Source organism: Nyctibius grandis, chromosome 2 (assembly GCF_013368605.1).
Source record: "Nyctibius grandis isolate bNycGra1 chromosome 2, bNycGra1.pri, whole genome shotgun sequence".
NCBI lineage: Eukaryota > Metazoa > Chordata > Aves > Nyctibiiformes > Nyctibiidae > Nyctibius > Nyctibius grandis.
Genome location: NC_090659.1, coordinates 1550711 through 1573256, shown reverse-complemented (window position 1 = coordinate 1573256; position 22546 = coordinate 1550711). Strand labels below are relative to the sequence as shown.

Here is a 22546-nt window from a genome sequence, read left to right as displayed (position 1 = left end):
CCAACACCTCAACATCTTTCTTGAAGTGCGGGGCCCACAAATCTCACTGAACAAAAAAAAAGTGATTTAATGCTCTGCAACCACAAGCTCTACACAAAATGGACTATCAAGAAGGCTAAAGCATGAATCCTCACTGCAAGCCTTTATCCCTCGTGATAAGATGTTAATTGGTGCTATGTGTAGTGCACATGCTCCTGCTCCCACAGAAGCTATGGATGCCTCCATAGCTTGGATTACAGGGTAAGATAACATCTTTCAGCAAGAGAAGAAATAGCCTCTGCTTCTTTGTCTCTGCTGTGGCTGATTAGGAAGGGATGGTAACAAACCTGGAGTCACCCTGGGGTCCCTGGCATTCTCTTGCTGACCTGCTGCAAGCCAAAGATACTGGGGTTTACATTCAGATCTCTCCAATTAATATTCTGCTTTACTAGCTCTCAGGCAGAGAGATATACCCCTACAGAGGGTATGAGGTACTCCAAACATGGACCAGTCCCCCGTTTTAATAATTACTGACCCTGGAAACTGAAGGCTGTTGGTTTGCCAGCTACATAAAGAGAAATAAGTTTACATTTTGTCTAAATAAATGCTTGACGACAATGCATATTAACAGGAAAAGTTACCAGCTTTAGAGACAGGTACAGCCTCGTAGCTAACTTTGGCAAAACACTGGGATTCATGGATCTGTTTCCTCCTTAGGAGCTACTTAAACGTAGACTTTCTCTGGAGTTTCCTGTAATCCATCAATTTAACAATCTTTCCTGGAGTATCAGTCTAATAATATTAGCCTGATATTTATGGAGGCTGTAATTTTTCCTGGAGGAGAATTGAATGCAACTGCCCGAAATAGATGCTGACCTCCTTTGGGAATGTAGACTTCAGATAACTTCCTGGACACAAAAGAATAGAATAGAGCAAAATAGTTCAGTTGGAAGGGACCTACAGTGATCATCTAGTCCAACTGCCTGACCACTTCATGGCTGACGGCAAGTTAAAGCGCGCTATTAAGTGCATTGGCCAAATGCCTCTCAAACTCTGCCAAGAATGGGGCATCGACCACCTCTCTAGGAAGCCTGTTCCAGTATTTGATCACCCTCTTAGTAAAGACATGTTTCAGCACATACAGTCTAAACTTCCTCGATTTATACTTCTGCCTGGTGTTACTCCATCCTAGGTACAGAATCTGGCATTTGGACTTGTTAAATTTCATCCCATTGATCATAGCCCACTGCTCCAATCTATCTAGATCCCTCTGCAAGGCATCTTGTCCCTCAAGAGAATCAACAGCACCTCCCAGTTTGGTATTAGCAGTAAACTTGCCAATGGTGCATTTAACTCCTGCATCCAGATCATTGACAAATACATTGAACAGGACTGACCCTAGAACTGAGCCCTGAGGAACACCGCCGGTGACAGGTCACCAGCCAGAAGTAGCCCCATTCACTACAGCCCTTTGAGCTCTACCCTTCAGCCAGTTCTTCACCCAGCACACTATGAACCTGCTCATCTCACAGCTGGACAGCTTGTCCAGAAGGATGCTGTGAGGGACAGTATCAAAAGCCTTACTAAAATCCAGAAAAACTACATCCACCACCTTCCCTTCACCCACTAGGCGGGGGGCCTTATCATAGAAGGATATCAAATCAGTTAAACAGGACTTTCCCTTTGTGCAACCATATTGACTGTGCCTGACGATTGCCCTGTTCTTTAAATGTCTTTCAATAGTACCCAGTATGGTCTTCTCTGTAATTGTTGCAGGAACTGAGGTTAGACTAACAGGTCTGTAGTTTCCTGGGTCTTTCCTCATGCCCTTCTTGTAAACTGGAATAACATTGGCTAGCTTCCAGTCAGCAAGGACCTCCCCAGACTCCCAAAGACCTTTGGTAGATGATTGAGAGGGATCCTGCTGTAACATCTGCTAGCTCCTTCAGTATTCTGGGATGAATCTCATCAGGCCCCGTGGATTTATGAACACTCAATTGCTGCAACTGGTCCCTTACAATTTCATTGTCCACAAATGGAAAGTCGCTGTTTCTGCAGTCATGGTCCTCCAGCTCAGAAGACTGGGCAACACAAAGCCTGACCTTGCTTCCAGAGATCGTACAATTTCTTTTTCCTCTTGAGCTCCATGAGGAATTCCCTGTTCAGCCAAGCCAGTCTCTTCTCCCACTTGCTTGACTTACAGTGGAATTGCCTGCTCCTGTGCTTCTAAAACGTGGTTCTTAAAAACTCACCAGCACTTATGGACCCCTAAGCCCTTAAAAGCAGGATCCCAGGGTACTCTGCTAAATATCTCCCTGAAGAGCTTAAAGTTTGCTCTCCTGAAGTCCAGGATAGCAATTCTGCTGTCCTTGTTTCTCATTACACCAACAGTTTTAAACTCAACCATTTCATGATCACTGTGGCCAAGACAGCCACCTATCATCACATCTCCCATGAGTCCTTCTCTATTCACAAACAACAAGTCTAAGAGGGCATCTTTCCTAGCTGGCTCACTAAGTACTTGCGACAAGAAGTCATCTTCAACTAACTTCTGGAATTTCCCAGACTTGCTTGTTACAGCAGTATGGTATTCCCAGTAGATGTCTGGCAAGTTGAAATCTTCCATAAGGACAACGGCTACCAATCCAGAGATTTCTCCTGATTGCCTAAAGAGTAACTCATCAGTGCTATCAACCCAGCCAGGCTACCAATAGTTGACACCCACTACAACATCTGCTTTGTTTTCCATCCCCCTAATCCTCACCCAGAACTTCTCAAACGTATCATTCCCTAACTGTAAGGGCTGTACAGTCAAACCTCTCCCTCACATACAGTGCAACTCCTCCACCTCACCTGCCCTGCCTGTCCCTCCTGAACAGCCTGTAGCTCTCCATCCCAGCACTCCAATGATGGGACTCATCCCACCAAGTCTCACTAATACCAATGACATCATAGCTCGGGGAACAGACCAGCACTTCCAGTTCATCCTGTTTGTTTCTCATAAGAGGAGGCTCAGAGGTGACCTTAGTGCAGTCTACAACTACCTGAAGGGAGGTTGTAGTGAAGTGGGAGTCGGCCTCTTCTCCCGGGCAACCAGCGATAGGACAAGAGGACACAGCCTCAAGCTTCGCCAGGGGAGGTTCAGGTTGGACATTAGGAAGAATTTCTTCTCAGCAAGGGTCATTAGCCATTGGAATGGGCTGCCCAGGGAGGTGGTAGAGTCACCATCTCTGGAGGTGTTTAAGAAAAGACTGGACATGGCACTTAGTGCAATGGTCTAGTTGCCATGGTGGTGTCAGGGCAATGGTTGGACTCGATGATCCCAGAGGTCTCTTCCAACCTGGTTGATTCTGTGATTCTGTGATTCATACTGCATGTGATGAATAAAAGTGTTTTGGTGAACAGGAGCGCGAACCCTAAGGACTGATGTTTTAATTAACTACTGTAAAAAAAGAACTTCCTATAGGCTGGCGGGGTAGGATTTAAACCTCACAATGTGACCTTGAATAATATGATAACAGTGTTTCATATAAATGCATAAAACACTCCATATCTTATACCGACAAGTAAAGGCAAGCAGTATGCTTAGTTCAGTCCTAGGTCTCATCAAAAACATGCCAGGAGGGTCCCACCAACCAAGGTGGACAACCATTTAGCCTTGACTGGCAACTGAGGCTTGTCATGACGTAGTCACCATATACTTAACCTCCACTTTTTGCATCTCTCCCTCCTTGTGCGCCCTAACAATGTGTCGTCAAACTCTCCAAAAGACTTTCCAAGAGCCTAAGAATACCTAACCTTGCCTCTGTGCAAGAGCATCCTATGAGGAAAGGAATTAATATATAATTAATTATTTCCCAGAATGAACCTCAATGAGTACTGCACAAAATGTTTCCTTCTTCAGAGCTTTTTGGTTGCTCTCAGTTAAAAAAAGAAAATGACAAAATACATATATATAACCAAAAACAACACTGGAAAAAATGAAAAGGAAAGTTTATGACATTTAATCAGAGCTTTTCAGCTGGAAGTGGAATATTTTAAGATACTAACAGTGGAAAGAATAAGCGGTGCCATGTTTTTTTCTCTGATGGGGAGGTGAGTCACTCAGATAAAAGTCACCAGTGAAACACCAGGATGTACAGTCTGCACTAGTTTCCTTTATAATTATCTTTTCATCATGTTTACAGTAACAGGTTCTGGAAAAATGGGACTCACACTTTTGTGCCTTTAAATTGCAAAAATATTTTTTGACCCACTTTTTTTTTTAATAAATCCTCCTCCAAAGGATGAGCCAATAACTTAACAAAATTGATGGCACATACTGGACTAACCACACCTTCACAGCATGTTTGTCCATGGCTGAAAATAAATGGGATGAAAGATGTTGAGGTGTTGGAACAAGTCCAGAGGAGGGCGACCAAGCTGGTGAAGGGTCTGGAGGGTCTGACCGACGAAGAGCGGCTGAGGGAGCTGGGGGTGTTTAGCCTGGAGAAGAGGAGGCTCAGAGGTGACCTTAGTGCAGTCTACAACTACCTGAAGGGAGGTTGTAGTGAAGTGGGAGTTGGCCTCTTCTCCCGGGCAACCAGCGATAGGACAAGAGGACACAGCCTCAAGCTTCGCCAGGGGAGGTTCAGGTTGGACATTAGGAACTACGTACAACCTTTGTGCATGATGGGTTACAAAGGTGATGGCAAGTGAACAGACAAAAGGGCAAACAAAATATGAGGGGGGGTGGGTGGGGAAAGAGCACATGGGCAGTGAGACAAGTTAAGACACAAGAACAAAGGAGACAGATACAAGATGGGGAAGACAGAGAAAACTTATCTGTGAGAACCTGCACCGTTAAGGTCACCATACATGTTCCTATCCTACCTATACCAACAACTCCCTGCGGCTCTCACTCCCCTTCCCCTCCTAATCGCTTCTTGTGAGCTAAAACACACACCTACACGTTTTATTCCTTCCTGGCAATTTTCAGACCCATTCCCCAGCCTCAGGCAGTGAAGTCTACAAAATAAGGTAACTTAACAACCAACCCGGCCCCACACGTACATGTCTCCTCCTCCCACAGCATTCTGCTCGTAGGAAATTAGTGGTAGCCACCAGAAACTTTTAGAAAAAAACAAAGGATGGGAGTTAACCATTTAGAAAGTTTTGCTACAAGATTAAGAGTTCAGCCCTCACCCTTCCCCTCTGGACTGGGTCATTATATCAACAGCATTGCTCACAGGCAGCAAGACAAACTGGTGGGTCTCACCTCTTCCTGCTCAACTGCTTGGGAAGGGAAAAAGACATGCTGTGAAGAAAGGAGTCTGAACTTTCTCAGCATGTGGGAAAGCTGAGGGGTAGCTGACAGCTCATTCTCTGGAGATTATGGAGCAGAAAGAAAACACAAACTCAAAATAAGGATTCAGTGAAAAATTTTAATTCCTACCCCCGTGGGACAAACAATTTTTCTTCCAAGCTAGGGCAGAGAAGTGTCATTCTTCATATTTTTTCCTTTTCTGCACTACACTGCTTCAATCATATATAGCACAAATAAGATGAGAAATAAGAGCTAGATCTCCACATTAATACCCAAAGATTTTTTCCAGTCTAAACCCACTGGGTTTACACAGGTGGGTTATGTCACTTCTCCCTCTTTTGTAGGGAGACTGACAGTACTTTTCATATTGCATCTTCTACATTTAAATCTTTTCCTCCCAGAAGAATAAGTAGACTGAGGATTTCCCTCCTGTCTGAGAGGAAAGATTAAAATCTCTGATATGTAGCAAAATCAGACATTTCCCTCCTAGAAGACAAGATATCCTGGACCACCTGGACTCGCTGCACACACAGAGAGCTGCTGTGCAGCACAGGGGTAGTTGTACTCCAGGAGCTGCTTATTGGGTGTCCTTTAAGATGGTCCCAGGCCATGCAGATAGGTCTTCCACTGGGTCTAAATACTTGACCTCTTAGAGAAGTGAAGTTCCTGATGTGCCTTTTGGGGATTTGGGCCTGCCTTTTTTTTTTTTTTCAATTTGGGCAGTGTGTGTCTTTAGGAAGGGAGTGATGTGTTCAAGTTAGCACTTGGGAAGGAGGAGAGAAGCCTTTTTTTTTCTTGGAAGTAACTACATCTGTTGTAGAAAAGAAAGCTCCAGCCTGGAAGTTATTATGTAGAAGGAGAGTCCCCTAAAGAAAGCATCATGAGGACCTAAGAGCAGACAAGAAGCTGCTAGAAGGTACTGTGCAAAATCTGATGCAAGGCAGAAAACACCAAGTTGTCTGAAGTCAAACCTGGAAGCAAGGACTTGCCTACAATGACACCACGAGGCAGGAACAAGATGTACACAGGTCCTTTATTTCTGTCTGTCACCTCAGTTTTCTCTTTTTAGAAAGTGAAGACTCCTTGTTTAGATACTAACCAAAACCCACCTTTTTTAATATAAAATCATTCTGTTTTGCAGTGGAAGAACTTGTTTAGGGAAAAGGACTACTCAGAGTAACCTCAAGGCTGGATTCATTTCAGGATCATGTCACAGAAGACAGCAAATTGCAGAGAAAGTTAAGTACTGGTTGTACATTCATCTTAAAACAGGATAAAGTATGAGTCCATGTGCCTCCAGAAGGAACCTGGAGTACTCAGGTTTTCTGCAAAAATGAAAACTAACATCTGTATTTCCACATATTTCCATTTGACCCTATTATCTAGAACTAAAGTCATATCAACAGAGATGATCTTGTAAACGTGTGAATTTGCATAGGTCTGGATTTTTTCCTTTTAGCACAGAAGCCAAACAGCAAAACCACCAGCATTAGATATTAGCAGTTCTCCTGGAAACAGGCAAGTTCATACAGCCAGCAAAAATCTGAAGAAACCCCACATCAGGTTTCTGCAAGCGTAGGTTCTCCAGAGAAAGGAGCTCTCCTGCACCCTGAAGTGCAGCTGGCTTCTGACTTGCACTCCCCTCAAAACCCTCTCCATCACACAAAGAAGTGCCCTCCTTAGGTTCCTCTTAACACAATTAAACTCTGCCCTGTAACCCTCCATAATTCTTGTAATCATGTCTGCTACTTGCCGTAGTTCCTCTTCTGCCCTATAGCCCAGTGCTGGTGGCATCTCATGTCATACGGGGCAGGTTCAGGAGCTCTCCTCTGCCCACGGGATTGGCTCCACCATCATCTGTCTCTCAGTGCTCTGAAGACAAGGACGTAGAGCAGTGTGGAGGTTGTTCTCAGCTCCTCCTTTAAGACAATTCCTCTTCATGCAAGGTAAGAGAAACTGAGGCAACTCCCTTTCCAAATAGTTACTGGTTTGGAAATGCCACCGAGAAAGGAGACTCATAAAAATATCCAACCTCTACCTAAAGTCTCAGCACAGCTTATTCTGTTTGTTGTACATCCTAATCACTGCTCTCTTTTTTCCCCCTCTACTCTAGTCTCTTACCTTCAACCAGAGCAGCGAGTCAGTCAGAAGATGTAGAATTTTACATTATTTAATGCTGTTCACATGCTATCTGTTCCTTAACATAAATCATTTTCATAGGAATTTAGAAAGGTAAAATAAAACTTCATGGAACACTAAGTTAAAGACTTATTAAACCTTTAAATCCTTCTCTCACAAAATATTTATTCCACTGAAGGTACCTTCCACCATTTCAGTGGGAAAGGGAAAAAGAGCAATTGTTTATCTTTACCCTATTTTAGGAAGCAAAACTTCTGGCAAGTAAAGATGGTGAAGTAATGTTTTCTTTTTTGAAGAAAACACAGCTTGTGTTGAATAATTTGTCATATTATCCACATAATACAAATTATGCTGATAGCAAATAAGTTCATGCCTATTGTTTACCATTTATTTCCTCAAATTTTCAGACTTTCATAGAGACCAGAAGAAACAATTGTGCAGTTTCGGGGAACATCTCCCCCTCTTATATTAAAATACCAACCTTTCAGCTAATACAGAAAAGCTTGGGGACAGGAGACATCACAGCAGCAACCTCACTTTAAACATAAGGGGAAAGTGTCTTGAGGAGCGCTTCCAGGCAACCAGAAATTTATTCTGGCTGGTCCAGTCAGCTGCTTACACCCTTTGAGGTTTCCATGTCTGATCTTTCACAATGGCTCCATCTTCTCTGCTTTTAGCATAACAATTTTTTGTAGATGCTGGGGTGCCCATACTGCTTTCTAGGGCTAATTTTACCCCCAGGTTCTTTACATGGGCTAGATTAACACACAAAACTGTGCCAGAAGGGAAAGAGAAAATATCTGGGTTGGTTAGCAGAGACACAGTTCCTACTCCTGTGGGAACGGAGAGATTTTTCCATAGATGGGAGTGCTGCTTACATGCCAAAAAATAAAGGCATAATGAGCTCTTTATATCCACTGTTAGGCATCACGTTTATCCCACAGCAGAGAGTTTTATCTTTCCCAAATCCAACATGAGATTAAAGTTTCTCACCCAAATCTGGCCTGCACAGCACTAACAGAAATGTGTCTGAAGACTCAAAGTCCAGATCTCATGTGAACCTGAACAGCTAAGGCCAGTGGAGCACTCAAACAATAAACTCTTCACAGTCCCAAAAAGCACTTCATAGTATTTGAGGCCGCACCTTGAATCCTGTGTCCAGTTCTGGGCCCCGCACTTCAAGAAAGATGTTGAGGTGTTGGAGCGAGTCCAGAGGAGGGTGACCAAGCTGGGGAAGGATCTGGAGGGTCTGACCTACGAGGAACGGCTGAGGGAGCTGGGGGTGTTTAGCCTGGAGAAGAGGAGGCTCAGAGATGACCTTAGTGCAGTCTACAACTACCTGAAGGGAGGTTGTAGTGAAGTGGGAGTCGGCCTCTTCTCCCGGGCAACCAGCGATAGGACAAGAGGACACAGCCTCAAGCTTCGTCAGGGGAGGGTCAGGTTGGACATTAGGAAGAATTTCTTTTCAGAAATGGTTATTAGCCATTGGAAGGGGCTGCCCAGGGAGGTGGTGGAGTCACCATCTCTGGATGTGTTTAAGAAAAGCCTGGACATGGCACTTAGTGCCATGGTCTAGTTGACAGGGTGGTGTCAGGGCAACGGTTGGACTCGATGATCCCAGAGGGCTCTTCCAACCTGGTTGATTCTGTGATAGGAAACACAACTGCGAGACTCTGGCAAAAACCTCAGCCTTGGGTGTTAAACAAGGCCGTGCTAGGTAACTCCTGCAGCCTGATGCTGTAGGTCAGTCCCAGGGCTTCACATCGCCTCCACTCCCTTACCAGTTCGGAAGGGACAGGACCAGACTGAAGGGGCTCCCCCTCAGCATTTCTCACTCTTGTTAGACTGCCAAATATCTCCTACGTGCACCCCGTGAACTTGTGTGAACTCCTCCCTAACACTGGGATTTCTGCCCTTCCAGTGAAAACACAACTTTTGCTTAGGCAGCAGCCAGCCTGCTCAAGGATCCTAATTTCTCCAATTTTCTCCAATTCCAATTTTCCAGTTTCTCAAGTGGCCGGTCTGCCCCAGGCAGCCAAACCAAAACGTGGCTGGTCAACGTAGGCAGAGCAACAATTTCTCTTTCCAGTGAAACCAATGGGAAAAGGATCTCAGTTCAACAATAAGATTTAGCCCTGCCAGTGCCCAAATCAGTTTAGAAGGCAGGATTCTCATCTGCAAATTAGGAAGGGCTTCACTGAGATGGGAGTGATGAGGACAGGGGGAGAGAGGAGCTGTTCATCACCAAGAACCCTGGTCAAGAGCACTCCTACCCTATCAATGATAACATTGCAATGAACTCCTTAAAAATCCTAAAATTAAAATATCAATCTCAGATCCCGGTAAACACTACACAGCTCTGCAAAAATATTCCCAAATAGTTCATCTGAGATCCTACCATCACTCCAGATCAAGCAGGATGAATTTACCTTCGTTTAACTCTGAACTCCAACCCTGTTCTTCCACACAGAAAATGTTTCATATATCTCTTCTCACATCTTCCTATCTATAGAGAAACGTAGTGCTTTAAGGGAGAATTAGGAATACAAGAGGAGGGCACTGGGCTTGCCTGGAGGTGGAAGGGCAGAGCATCTGCTGCAGCTGCACGTTGCCACCAGGCAGTCCTTTGGGCTGCTGCCCAACACATGCAGGTTTGTGCCCATGGCAGTCAGGACAAGAGGAAAAGCATAGCTGAGCGTGCATAAGCAGCTACTTGACTCCAGGCATGTGATTTGGAGGCAGAGCAGGAAACACGAAGTTCTCTCTCATCTCTCCCAGTGCAACCACTCTCATGCAGGTTCCTGCCAGGACGCTCAGCACTGGCAGGAAACAAGCCAGGTTTCTCTCACCCCAAGACTTCCCATCTCTCATTTCCATCACTATGCCTTCTATGCTGTCCAAGAAAATATTCTCTAGTGTGTCCACCAAAGCCTCGTGTGTTTTCCTAACGCTGCTCTCATCACCACAGAGCGCTTGCTCCCAGGCTGGTGGTCCAACAAGAAAACAAGCCTTACCCCTTGGATTTCATAGTTACCTTTTGATTTCTTGTCCCAGTTGTGCCATGATAAAAGAGGCAGAACAATGCCAATATTTATCACCCCTACATACAGATCGGTTAGCTGAAATCCTCAGCTGCTTAATATAAATCAAACTCAACACTAGTGCAACAGTGGTGAGAGCACGCTTCCCTTTTTTTCCCCACAGTGAAACACTAATCACATCACTCAGTCAGGCCCACAGCTGCACTTTCTCTTTTTCCCTGCATCTTGATGGGACCATCATGCAGCCCAGCAAGGGAGAAGATGACATGTCAGGAGGCTCCACATGAGCTCCAGGAGGTGCTTGCCCAGGATCTGTGCTCTGTGGAGCTGCTGCAGACAGACAGTCCCCTCCATTTTTCCCAGGTCTGTCTACTGGTGTCTAGCTTATTTGCTTCTCCTAGAGGGCCTGCCTTCTGGTTTGGAAAGGATGAACTTGCACTGGAGCTACTTTCACCATGTGGTTACTATGACCCAGGGAGATCACAGAATCACAGAATCAACCAGGTTGGAAGAGCCCTCTGGGATCATCGAGTCCAACCGTTGCCCTGACACCACCCTGTCAACTAGACCAGGGCACTAAGTGCCATGTCCAGGCTTTTCTTAAACCCCTCCAGAGATGGTGACTCCACCACCTCCCTGGGCAGTCCATTCCAATGTCTAATGACCCTTTCTGAGAAGAAATGCTTCCTGATGTCCAACCTGAACCTCCCCTGGCGAAGCTTGAGGCTGTGTCCTCTTGTCCTATCGCTGGTTGCCCGGGAGAAGAGGCCGACTCCCACTTCACTACAACCTCCCTTCAGGTAGTTGTAGACTGCAATAAGGTCACCTCGGAGCCTCCTCTTCTCCAGGCTAAACACCCCCAGCTCCCTCAGCCGTTTCTCGTAGGTCAGACCCTCCAGACCCTTCCCCAGCTTGGTCGCCCTCCTCTGCACTTGCTCCAACACCTCAACATCTTTCTTGAAGTGCGGGGCCCAGAACTGGACACAGGATTCAAGGTGTGGCCTCACCAGTGCCGAGTACAGAGGGACGATCACTTCCCCAGACCGGCTGGCTACACTATTCCTAATAGAGGCCAGGATGCCATTGGCTTCTTGGCCACCTGGGCACACTGCTGGCTCATGTTTAGCCGGCTGTCGATCAGCACCCCCAGGTCTCTTTCCGCCGGGCCGCTTTCTAACCACTCTTCCCCCAGCCTGTAGCACTGCAGGGGGTTGTTGTGGCCCAAGTGTAAGACCCGGCACTTGTTCTTGTTGAACCTCATGCCGTTGGTCTCGGCCCATCTATCCAACCTGTCCAGATCCCTCTGTAGGGCCTTCCTACCCTCCAGCAGATCGACATTCCCACCCAGCTTGGTGTCATCTGCAAATTTACTGAGGGTGCACTCAATCCCTACGTCTAGATCATCAAGATAATAGCACCTTCACATGATGGAGTGACCGCTGTGAAGTTTCAGGTATCAGAAAGGGAAAGGGAGCAGTCAGATAGAGAGTGTGTCCAGATAAGCAAGCAAACAGCACTCCTCAGGCCAAATCCTTTGCAAAGAACAAAAAAGCAACCAGGAAGGGACTTGTCCAGGACTGAGAGGAACAAGGGGTCAGGGAAGCCTGAACAGGGAAGGATGTAAGAAACAAGCTGAAATCAGAAACACTTTAAGAGCAGGTGAAATAAAATATAAATCACTCTCTCACAGTATGTTTCCTTACCAAAATACATCAGTTAATAGTTTGTTAACCTTCCGCTGCCAGAACAGGCAATGTCTGATACCCGCTTCATCCGCCAAGGAGCGACCTGCTTCAACCCCATTTCAAGTAAACAGTGGGAAACACCCCGCTTCCTTTTTGTCAGCCCGCTGCACTCAGCCACATTGTTTTCCAGAAGTGATTTACTCGGCTGCAACCAGTAAGGAAATCCATCTCCTCCTTAGATTTCCTTAGGGACGCCCAGATTAGCAAGGCCAGGGCTGCGATCCTGGTCATTACTGCCCAGCTCTGACCATCCAGGCGGCCACACTTACCTCTCGCAGGCAGAGGGACTCAAAGCACCGAACTCCTCTCACTCCCATCTCCTTCGAGCCATCCTCCATATCTCATGGCAGAAGGACCCTCGGTCCCCAGGGGAGATACGGATCCTTTCAGCATGCTGGAGCTGCAGATTGCTTCTCTTGCTTCAGCACGAGGGCTTCAGACTAAAAAACTTGTTACTTGTATGTTTTCCAACTAAGACAGGGCAGAGAACCGGCCTCAGACTCTGTCCATGCAGATTTTTGTTGAAGATAAAAGTTGCTGAACGTCAGAAGGCATCATTGCCACCCCAGCACAGCACTGGTGAGCTGTGGGACCTGCTGGAAACACCATGAAGAGAGTTTCTTCTGGCACACGAAATGATCAGCACACCATTAGGCAGCTGAGTGTACAGAAACAAGCCTCCAGATGGCTTTGGAGGTTTCCAGAGAGGTGTAGAATGAAAAGAGAGGTTCAGAATGAAAAAGGGCAGGAGGTCCCAGAGAGAAAGCAGCAGGTGGTACCTATACAGAGAGAAAGTGAATGTTGCTCACTGCACATGGTCTCATAAAAAACACATTTAACTCTTTAAGCCTTTCTGGGTGATAAATACTGGTCATCAAGACACAAATTCTTGTCCAGTGCTGATTCTGCCGCTAACTTCAGCCTATCTTAAGGATAAAAAAAAAAAGAAACCGGACAAAACCCCCTCATACATCCTCTTAGCTTCTAAAATTATCCTGCACTTCCTTCCTTGATATCTTGTTATGCAGCAGACTTTGAGAACAGCTACCACCACGCTTTCAAAGCAAACGGCACTTCAGTTGGCAGGGCAGCAGCCGGGCGACACGGGGGTGAAGCAGGCAGGCATGTGGGATGACACGACAACGAAAAAGTGACCCAGAAGCATCCAGAAAGTCTACTTCTCAGACTTGGAAACTAGAAGTATGTTGTGCAGAGGCAAAAAATCATGGATTGGTGAAGGATGAGGAAAAGATACAGTTGCAAACGCCTTCTTTCCTAAAAACCCAGCCCTGCCTGGTGGGGTTTTGAAGACCTTCTCTTGCCATCACCACGGCCACGCATGGAAGTTGTTATCTCTAGCAGACACTTCACCTTCCTTCCCTGTATGTCAGCACAACTCAAGACTAAGAATAATGGCATCCTTGAGCGTGCCAGGAACAAAAGCACACAAAGAGAGGACACAGCTGTAGGAACTAAACAATTCACTGTGGCTCAAAAACAAAAGCAAAACATCTTGACATGTTCTGAGGAGCAGGCTGTCAACCAAAAAAGCAACCTGTTACAGGTTTTACAGCAGCCTTGAGGCTTCAAACCTGCTATTCTGCATTTGTTTACCTTTTGTGAAGTTAAGGGTGGCCAACCTGCTTTCTCTAAGGTCATTCAACCCTGTTACCAGACCTCAGCGCCAGCATGAACCGCCCCAGTCCTCACCATTATGGTCGCTGCCCTGCTCTGCCAGCACAACTCACCTCGCAACTGGTGGGCCAAGCAAGACTTGGCCCAGCTCTGCCAGGAGCTCCTGGGCCACAGCAAACAGCCCTTCTGCTCTTCTGCATGGTAAAAATTGCTATTCCACCTGGGGAAATGACAGCTTGCCCCACACCATGCTCAGAGCAACGATGCTCCTGGCTTGCTCCCTTCCCTTTGTGCATGGAGATGTGACCTGGCTGATCTCAGAGCATCAGATTTCCAGGAGAACAAACTACCAACTCCCACCACTCAGGGTGAGGTACGCCAGCAACAAGACTTGCACTTCTGGCCAGCATCTAGCAGGAAGTTCTTCAGAAACCATCAGTAGCCACCATTTGTTTCCCTGAAAAATCAAGAGTGGGAGTTTATGTTGCAATCTCAAAACCTCTGGAAATCACTGCCTATTGTATTCTACCGACTGGCAGAGCTCAGACAAGCAATAAACTGCTGCTTTTCATTGGTTTTGCAAGACCTAGGACACAATCCCACAACACTTAGCTCCTTTAGGCAGACGGAAGCATTGCCATGTCCTTTTACCTAGATCCAAGTTTCTCCCTATCACATCTTTTAAGAAAAGTGCAAGCTGATGCCATGACAAACACAAATTATTGTGGTTTCACAATTCATCTCAAAACGTCATATCTCTTAAAGAATACACCAGGTCGCTACTGCCTTTCCCAAAGGAATTATTCATGCACATAGAGCTCATGCATGACGTTTCTCTCACAGAATCAACCAGGTTGGAAGATACCTCTGGGATCATCGAGTCCAACTGTTGCCCTGACACCACCCTGTCAACTAGACCATGGCACTAAGTGCCATGTCCAGTCTTTTCTTAAACACCTCCAGAGATGGTGACTCCACCACCTCCCTGGGCAGCCCCTTCCAATGGCTAATGACCCTTGCTGAGAAGAAATGCTTCCTAATGTCCAACCTGAACCTCCCCTGGCGAAGCTTGAGGCTGTGTCCTCTTGTCCTATCACTAGTTGCCTGGGAGAAGAGGCCGACTCCCACTCCACTACAACCTCCCTTCAGGTAGTTGTAGACTGCACTAAGGTCACCTCTGAGCCTCCTCTTCTCCAGGCTAAACACCCCCAGCTCCCTCAGCCGCTCCTCGTAGGTCAGACCCTCCAGACCCTTCACCAGCTTGGTCGCCCTCCTCTGGACTCTCATCGATTTATAAAAGCTCACAAGCAGTGTGCTACAAATGAAAGGAATCACGTGGCTTTCTGTTCAAAGTTGCTTTATTTGGCTTCTTTTCAGCAAAGGCAAAAAGAGAAAACAGGTCAGTCAATACATCAGTAGAGCACGTAGCTTCAGATAAAGAATAATTAAGCAGTGAGCATCACACACGCAATACCTCTAAAAATATAAGATACAATTTTTTGATTGAAATTATTTTCAAATCTGAAGTAAATCACAGCTGCTGTGGTCAAAAATACTTCTGGAAATTTATCTCAAAAGTTGTTTTGCTCAAAATTTTTTTAGTAAAAAAAAAAACAAAACACCTTAAAAACCCCCTGAAGTCCCAGTTTCTGTACAGAAAGGAAACAAAGTGTAAATCAAAACTACAAAAAAAGCCCAACTTGCAATGAAGCGTTTCTGGTATCCCAAACAAGCAGGAAAAAAAAAAAAAAAAAAAAAGGATCAGTTGGTGTTTTGGCTGGATCAGATTTATTTTTTTTTTAAATTAGAAAAAAGTGAAATATATAAATAAATAATTCATATTGCACCTACAACAATAACAGCAAATCTCACCCCTCACATCCTCGATAATACATGCAGACACATACACGCGCACACACACACCTTTTTGCTGGACCCTTGAGAAGCTGCTGCTCTGGAACCAACAAAATATTGGTTCTGAACACTAAGTCTTGCATCTGCCAAATCTTCTCGTGTTGATTTTTTTAGATTTGACAGTTTGCACTCTTGTCAAACATCCGACACAAAAAGCACAATCCAAAACGCTACACACTTAGTAAGATGGAATATTTCAGATGCACAAATGCTAATTGAACCCAAAAGACAAGAGGACACTGGTAGTGATCTCGATACAATATTCAGACAGGAGGAAGACTGAGAAACACCTTAAACACTTGTCAGCAGAACAAAAATCACGTGAGGACCCCCTGCGTCCTCCCGTCTATTCGGTCAGTGAAATAGGCCACGAAGTCGTAGGCCTGTTTTTAGCAGCCTTTGCCCCGTGAAGAGGGCATGGAGCCCTGGTGAGGCACCAGGAGGAGCGGGCACGCCGAGGCTCCGACCCCACAAATGATGAGCTGCAAGGCAATGCCCCGAGCGCTCTGCTCCCACAAGCAGCCTCCGGCCACACACCAAGCAAGAGGGACAGGCAGCTGGAGCATTAAGCCTGGAAACGGCCACATCAGCAGGCTTGGGCAGGCAGCCAGGAGCAGCCAGGGGTGGTGGGGGGAGAGAAGAGGGGCTCCAATCCTACCTGGGCAGGAGCAGAGTTAGGTCCCAGCTCGCAAGAGTAGTGCGGTGTCTTTCTCTGCTACCAAAACCACGACAAAGCACTAAATTGTGCCTCTGTAAAACTCCCCATGACACCATTACATTCCCAGCAGTGACACTGCTCAGGGTGTAACATCCCACACAAGGTCCAAGTATGGAATAATGGCTTTTGGCCAGCAGGGCAATTTGTCCGTGTTTAAAAATACGCAGCAAAAAAAGGGTGAAGACAAGGGAGACTATTCTGAACAGTGCAAAAGATGACCATGAGAACTATCAACAAACCTAACCAATGCATTTTAACAGCTAAGTGAGAGCTAGGCTGGGGTGTTAACAGAGTTGTTTCAGAAAAAAACAGAGAGAGAATGACAGCAAAACAAAAAGGAAAGATGGGGATGCCAATACTTCCACTGCTGGACTTTGCTTCCATCTCCTCCTCATTTATATATAAAAAAAACCAAACCCACCTCAGTATTAGAAAGAAAAGGCAAATAAAATAAATTGCTTATCACTCTTATTGTGGCTGCTACTGCCTCTAATCTCTCACCTGCTTGGAGCCCTATGGCTTTTCCCCAATAACTTTGGCAGATTGGGTGTAGTTTGAGTCGTGTGGTTTCAAGTCCAGCAGGTCTCTTCAGAGAGAGTTAAGCAATATAGTCATTGGCACATTCACTGAGGAAAAGGAGTCGGATCACAGAATCACAGAATCAACCAGGTTGGAAGAGCCCTCTGGGATCATCGAGTCCAACCGTTGCCCTGACACCACCCTGTCAACTAGACCATGGCACTAAGTGCCACGTCCAGCCTTTTCTTAAACACCTCCAGAGATGGTGACTCCACCACCTCCCTGGGCAGCCCCTTCCAATGGCTAATGACCCTTGCTGAAAAGAAATTCTTCCTGATGTCCAACCTGAACCTCCCCTGGCGAAGCTTGAGGCTGTGTCCTCTTGTCCTATCGCTGGTTGCCCGGATCAGCTGGATAAGAGAAGGAAAACCAGACGCCAGGAAGAGGGCGATGAACAGAGTGGCCACGAATAAAATTGCAGACAGGTGCTGGTAAAAATTAAACCCCTCTTTACTGCGAGAGCAATTAGGCACTGGAGGAGGATCCCCAAAGAGCTTGCAAAGCCTCCATCTGCGGGTGTTTTCAAAACTCAACCAGAAGAATGCAAATATATTTTGCTCACTAGCAGTGGCACAAGCACAGTAGATTTCACCTGGCAGCAAAGGGGCGGAATAAGTGGTCCCTCTGGTCCTACTTTTTATGATTAAGCGTCTCGACAGGATAACAAACATTGCATTAGTCTTTTCAGTGATCAATTTGGCATCTAGATAGGGTAGTGTATGTGGTGTATTCCCTTTTGTCACTGTTTCTTTCCAGCCAGTTAAGTCACTGCTTGTAACGTTGACTTCAGGCTGCTGGGCTGTAACGATGTGGTAGGTGAATGGAAATCCTCTAGAATCCTAGAAAACAAAGAAAAAAAACAGGAAAAAGGATTAACCGTGGCCATCGTGTTGCTGCCTCAGGTCTTGCTGAGCAGTGTGGTTGCCGTTGGGGTGATGGGGGAGGAACACACAGTGCAGCAAGTGGGGAGGAACAGTTGCAAAACTGCCCTTTGGAACACAACTGTAGGACCTTCCCTGCTGTCACACGTCTTCCTAAAACACAACAAAACAGGGTTCAGGCTGTGTTCCCCCTCGCTTCCTTTGTTCACTACAGGAGATCCCTTAAATTGAAGAGGCTGCCTTATCTTTAACAGCACAGACTCACACTGCTCCCAGCCACCAGCGCTCCCTCCATCCAGCTTGCTCCACACTAACATCCCCCCTCCAGGCTTCTCAAAAGGGATACTCCGAGGGACGTTCAGCCCCCTCATTATTTTGTTATGCTCCAAGGAGGAATGGCCTTAAAACTGGTGGGAAATTATTTTTTTCCCTCCCCTTTTCTCCTTAAGCAACAGAAATTCCTTTGGGAGCACATTCATGAGAAAGCCTAAACCCAACAGTGATGAAAACGTCATGCTACGTACTATGCAACAGCATTTTCTCCTCAGGTGGGGATAAACTACCCAGCTCGCCAACACCCCATTCAAAGCCATTTACTACCAGCAGAAGGGCAAATGCTGGCTTACAAACCATCCGATTTGCCTCGGGAGGAAGCCAAGTGACCCTGCTCAGCAATAGCTGCCAAAAGACATTACAAGTGTAGAGGGAAGTACACTATTGAATAAGCTGTTTAAAACCCCGGGGAGTTTATATCACACAAGATACTAATTTAGATGTGATTTTCAGTTTATGACCGCTGAAGGCAACCCTGCGGTTATTACAGTACAACCACAACAAGAAACATTTATTTTTAATTAAGGAAAACGGAGAAGGAGAAAACAGAATTACATTGGAAGATTTAAATCAATGCTCCTTGCCTAGTGATTTCAATCACCCAGATTTAAGAATCAGTCCAGCCTACAGTACTCTATAAAAGGCAACTACTACCAGGTTGGAAGAGCCCTCTGGGATCATCGAGTCCAACCATTGCCCTGACACCACCCTGTCAACTAGACCATGGCACTAAGTGCCATGTCCAGTCTTTTCTTAAACCCCTCCAGAGATGGTGACTCCACCACCTCCCTGGGCAGCCCCTTCCAATGGCTAATGACCCTTTCTGAGAAGAAATTCTTCCTAATGTCCAACCTGAACCTCCCCTGGCGAAGCTTGAGGCTGTGTCCTCTTGTCCTATCGCTAGTTGCCTGGGAGAAGAGGCCGACTCCCACTTCACTACAACCTCCCTTCAGGTAGTTGTAGACTGCAATAAGGTCACCTCTGAGCCTCCTCTTCTCCAGGCTAAACACCCCCAGCTCCCTCAGCCGTTCCTCGGAGGTCAGACCCTCCAGACCCTTCACCAGCTTGGTCGCCCTCCTCTGGACTCGCTCCAACACCTCAACACCTTTCTTGAAGTGTGGGGCACTTCATTCACTTGCTTCCATCTCCTGAAAATTTAATAAGGTACCTTGAAAGTAACTGGACAATTGTAATGCTCCTTCTGAATGAGCAAAACTGGCAGCTGAAGAAGGCATTTCCTAACAAGAGACATGGAACATGGCATTTTCAAAATTTTCAAGATTAATACTAATCTATTCATATGCAGTAGGAATGATTTATTAAAAAAATAGGAAAAAAAGAAAAAGAAATAAAGAAAAAAAGAGAAAAAGGCATTCTCCGTTTCCTACTAATACAATATCAAATTAATCAGAAAACTTACTACATTGTTCTCTGTTTTCACTAAACTACGACCATCAACACCTGTCTGAACAGTATTTCAGGTTTTGAAAAAAGCTGATCTGAAGACAATATTATGTGGATTTTAAAAGATTTATGTACCTACTACTAAACCAAATATTTTTTTAGTTATGGAAACCACACACTGCAGAATTCAGAATATGGCAGCGAGATAGGGAATATACAAAACCCTAAATGGATTTATAAACTGTGAAAAGCAAACTACCTTTCCTGGTTTTGGTAATACACAAATAAGGATATTTATTCAATATATAAATAGTTCGATATTTCAGAATGTCATTCTGACATTTGAGACCCACATGTGGCTTTGAAAAAAAAAAAAAGAATAAAATACATGGCATCCTTACTTTTTGTGAAGAGCAACAAAAAGGTTTCCATTTACTTATCTAATAACCCTGCATATAGCCAAAGTATTTTGTAAAGGAAAAATATTTCAGAATTGAGCACATAAATAATTCTCACTAAGGAAATAAATGGCAAATTGAAACACCAAGGCAACTATTTCTATATCACAGGAATGCTATTTTTTCTCCCTTTCAGCTGCCAGCCGTTTTATTTTCTGGTTATATACAAAGCCCTACTGTTGGAATGAAAAGGAGAAAGAAGAACTGGAAATTATTTCATAATTAAACATGAGCACAGATATGATGCATGGGAGAAAAATGTATTAATGACACATAGTAAAGGCTTCCTTGTTTGCAAAGAAAGGGCATTGTTTTCAGTAGCCTATGCTCAACATCTCTCCTTTACATACGCAGGACAAGCTCCGAGATGTTTCCTATGCCACCACCTTCATACTGTCCATGGCAAACAGGATTCACAGAATCACAGAATCAACCAGGTTGGAAGAGCCCTATGGGATCATCGAGTCCAACCGTTGCCCTGACACCACCCTGTCAACTAGACCAGGGCACTAAGTGCCATGTCCAGGCTTTTCTTAAACACCTCCAGAGATGGTGACTCCACCACCTCCCTGGGCAGCCCCTTCCAATGGCTAATAACCCTTTCTGAAAATAAATTCTTCCTAATGTCCAACCTGAACCTCCCCTGGTGAAGCTTGAGGCTGTGCCCTCTTGTCCTATCGCTAGCTGCCCGGGAGAAGAAGCCAACTCCCACTTCACTGCAACCTCCCTTCAGGTAGTTGTAGACTGCACTAAGGTCACCTCTGAGCCTCCTCTTCTCCAGGCTAAACACCCCCAGCTCCCTCAGCCGTTCCTCGGAGGTCAGACCCTCCAGACCCTTCACCAGCTTGGTCGCCCTCCTCTGGACTCACTCCAACACCTCAACATCTTTCTTGAAGTGCGGGGCCCAGAACTGGACACAGTTTCATTTGATCCTTCCAGACAAAAACCCCAGCCGTGCCCCAGGAGACCTGAATTTACCCCTGCGCCTTCCCCTCCTCTACCAGTCCTTCTCCCAGCTCTTCTGTCATGGAAAGCACGACCAGGAGAATGCCTTCCCCAACAAAACATGCTGGGAAAATGACCAAAGCACCAGCCATCCCTGTCTTTCGCAATGAAAACAGGTAGCACTAAGTCATGGGAAGCTTGGAAAGAGCTCCCATAAACGGGGCAGACTGGAGGGCACTGCCAGGCACGGTTCTGTGAACAGAAAATGAAGTGATTACTAGGGAACAGGAGTTGTCTGGAAGCAGCGTGCCATTAAACCCAGAAAACATCTTCACTTGGGTTGTGCAATATTTATGTCTGCGGGAAACCTGGTGGGCAGCCTGACAGCAGAATTACCCCTCCACTGACATTTTTGTATGCTGTTTTTTTTCTCTTTACATTTTTATGCTGTGGTTTTTGGGGTTTTTTTTGGCATTTTGTTGGTGTAGCGTTAAGAAGGGCAAAGGAATGAGGCTCTTGCGAGCAAAACAACTTTCACTTATACCACTGCATATTTTTGCTATTTTTGGGAATTCAAAACAGGCCAAATATAATTTCTTACTCACACTAAAGCCACACTTGAGAGGAAACCAAGGCAATTCTAACATGAGGCTCCCCAGCTGGGACACGATGGCCAGAGATCCACTCCTCTGTGAGCAGAGTGTGCTACATCCATCTGCCTCATGAAAGACGGGGTTGTGTCCCGAGTTTATCATCTGAAAGGCTGGTATTTAGCTGTCACTTCAGGAAAAATTATTCTGAAGAGCGTCCTAAAACCGACCTGCTACTATGTTGTTCTGCATCTGGGCAAGAACAACCCCATGTATGAGTACAAGTTGGGGACAGACCTGTTGGAGAGCAGCGTAGGGGAAAGGGACCTGGGGGTCCTAGTGGACAACAGGATGACCATGAGCCAGCAGTGTGCCCTTGTGGCCAAGAAGGCCAATGGCATCCTGGGGTGTATTAGAAGGGGTGTGGTCAGCAGGTCAAGAGAGGTTCTCCTCCCCCTCTACTCTGCCCTGGTGAGGCCGCATCTGGAATATTGTGTCCAGTTCTGGGCCCCTCAGTTCAAGAAGGACAGGGAACTGCTAGAGAGAGTCCAGCGCAGAGCCACAAAGATGATTAAGGGGGTGGAACATCTCCCTTATGAGGAGAGGCTGAGGGAGCTGGGTCTCTTTAGCTTGGAGAAGAGGAGACTGAGGGGTGACCTCATTAATGTTTATAAATATGTAAAGGGCAAGTGTCATGAGGATGGAGCCAGGCTCTTCTCAGTGACATCCACTGACAGGACAAGGGGCAATGGGTGCAAGCTGGAACACAGGAGGTTCCACATAAATATGAGGAAAAACTTCTTTACAGTGAGGGCAACTGAACACTGGCACAGGCTGCCCAGAGAGGTTGTGGAGTCTTCTTCTCTGGAGACATTCAAAA

At 45.8% G+C, this 22546-nt stretch overlaps 1 protein-coding gene across 2 annotated transcripts in view; it reads right to left on the bottom strand.

The window, feature by feature from the left end:
• Positions 1-22546, bottom strand: part of CD200 (CD200 molecule) — a 38900-nt gene that overhangs the window by 3098 nt on the left and 13256 nt on the right. The window contains exon 6 of one of the 2 annotated variants that reach the window (XR_011050310.1): positions 16417-17894. The gene's annotated coding sequence lies outside the window, so the exon portion shown is untranslated. Of the gene's footprint in view, positions 1-15184; positions 17895-22546 lie in introns of those variants that run through there. The other variant, XM_068425200.1, reaches the window with a different exon arrangement.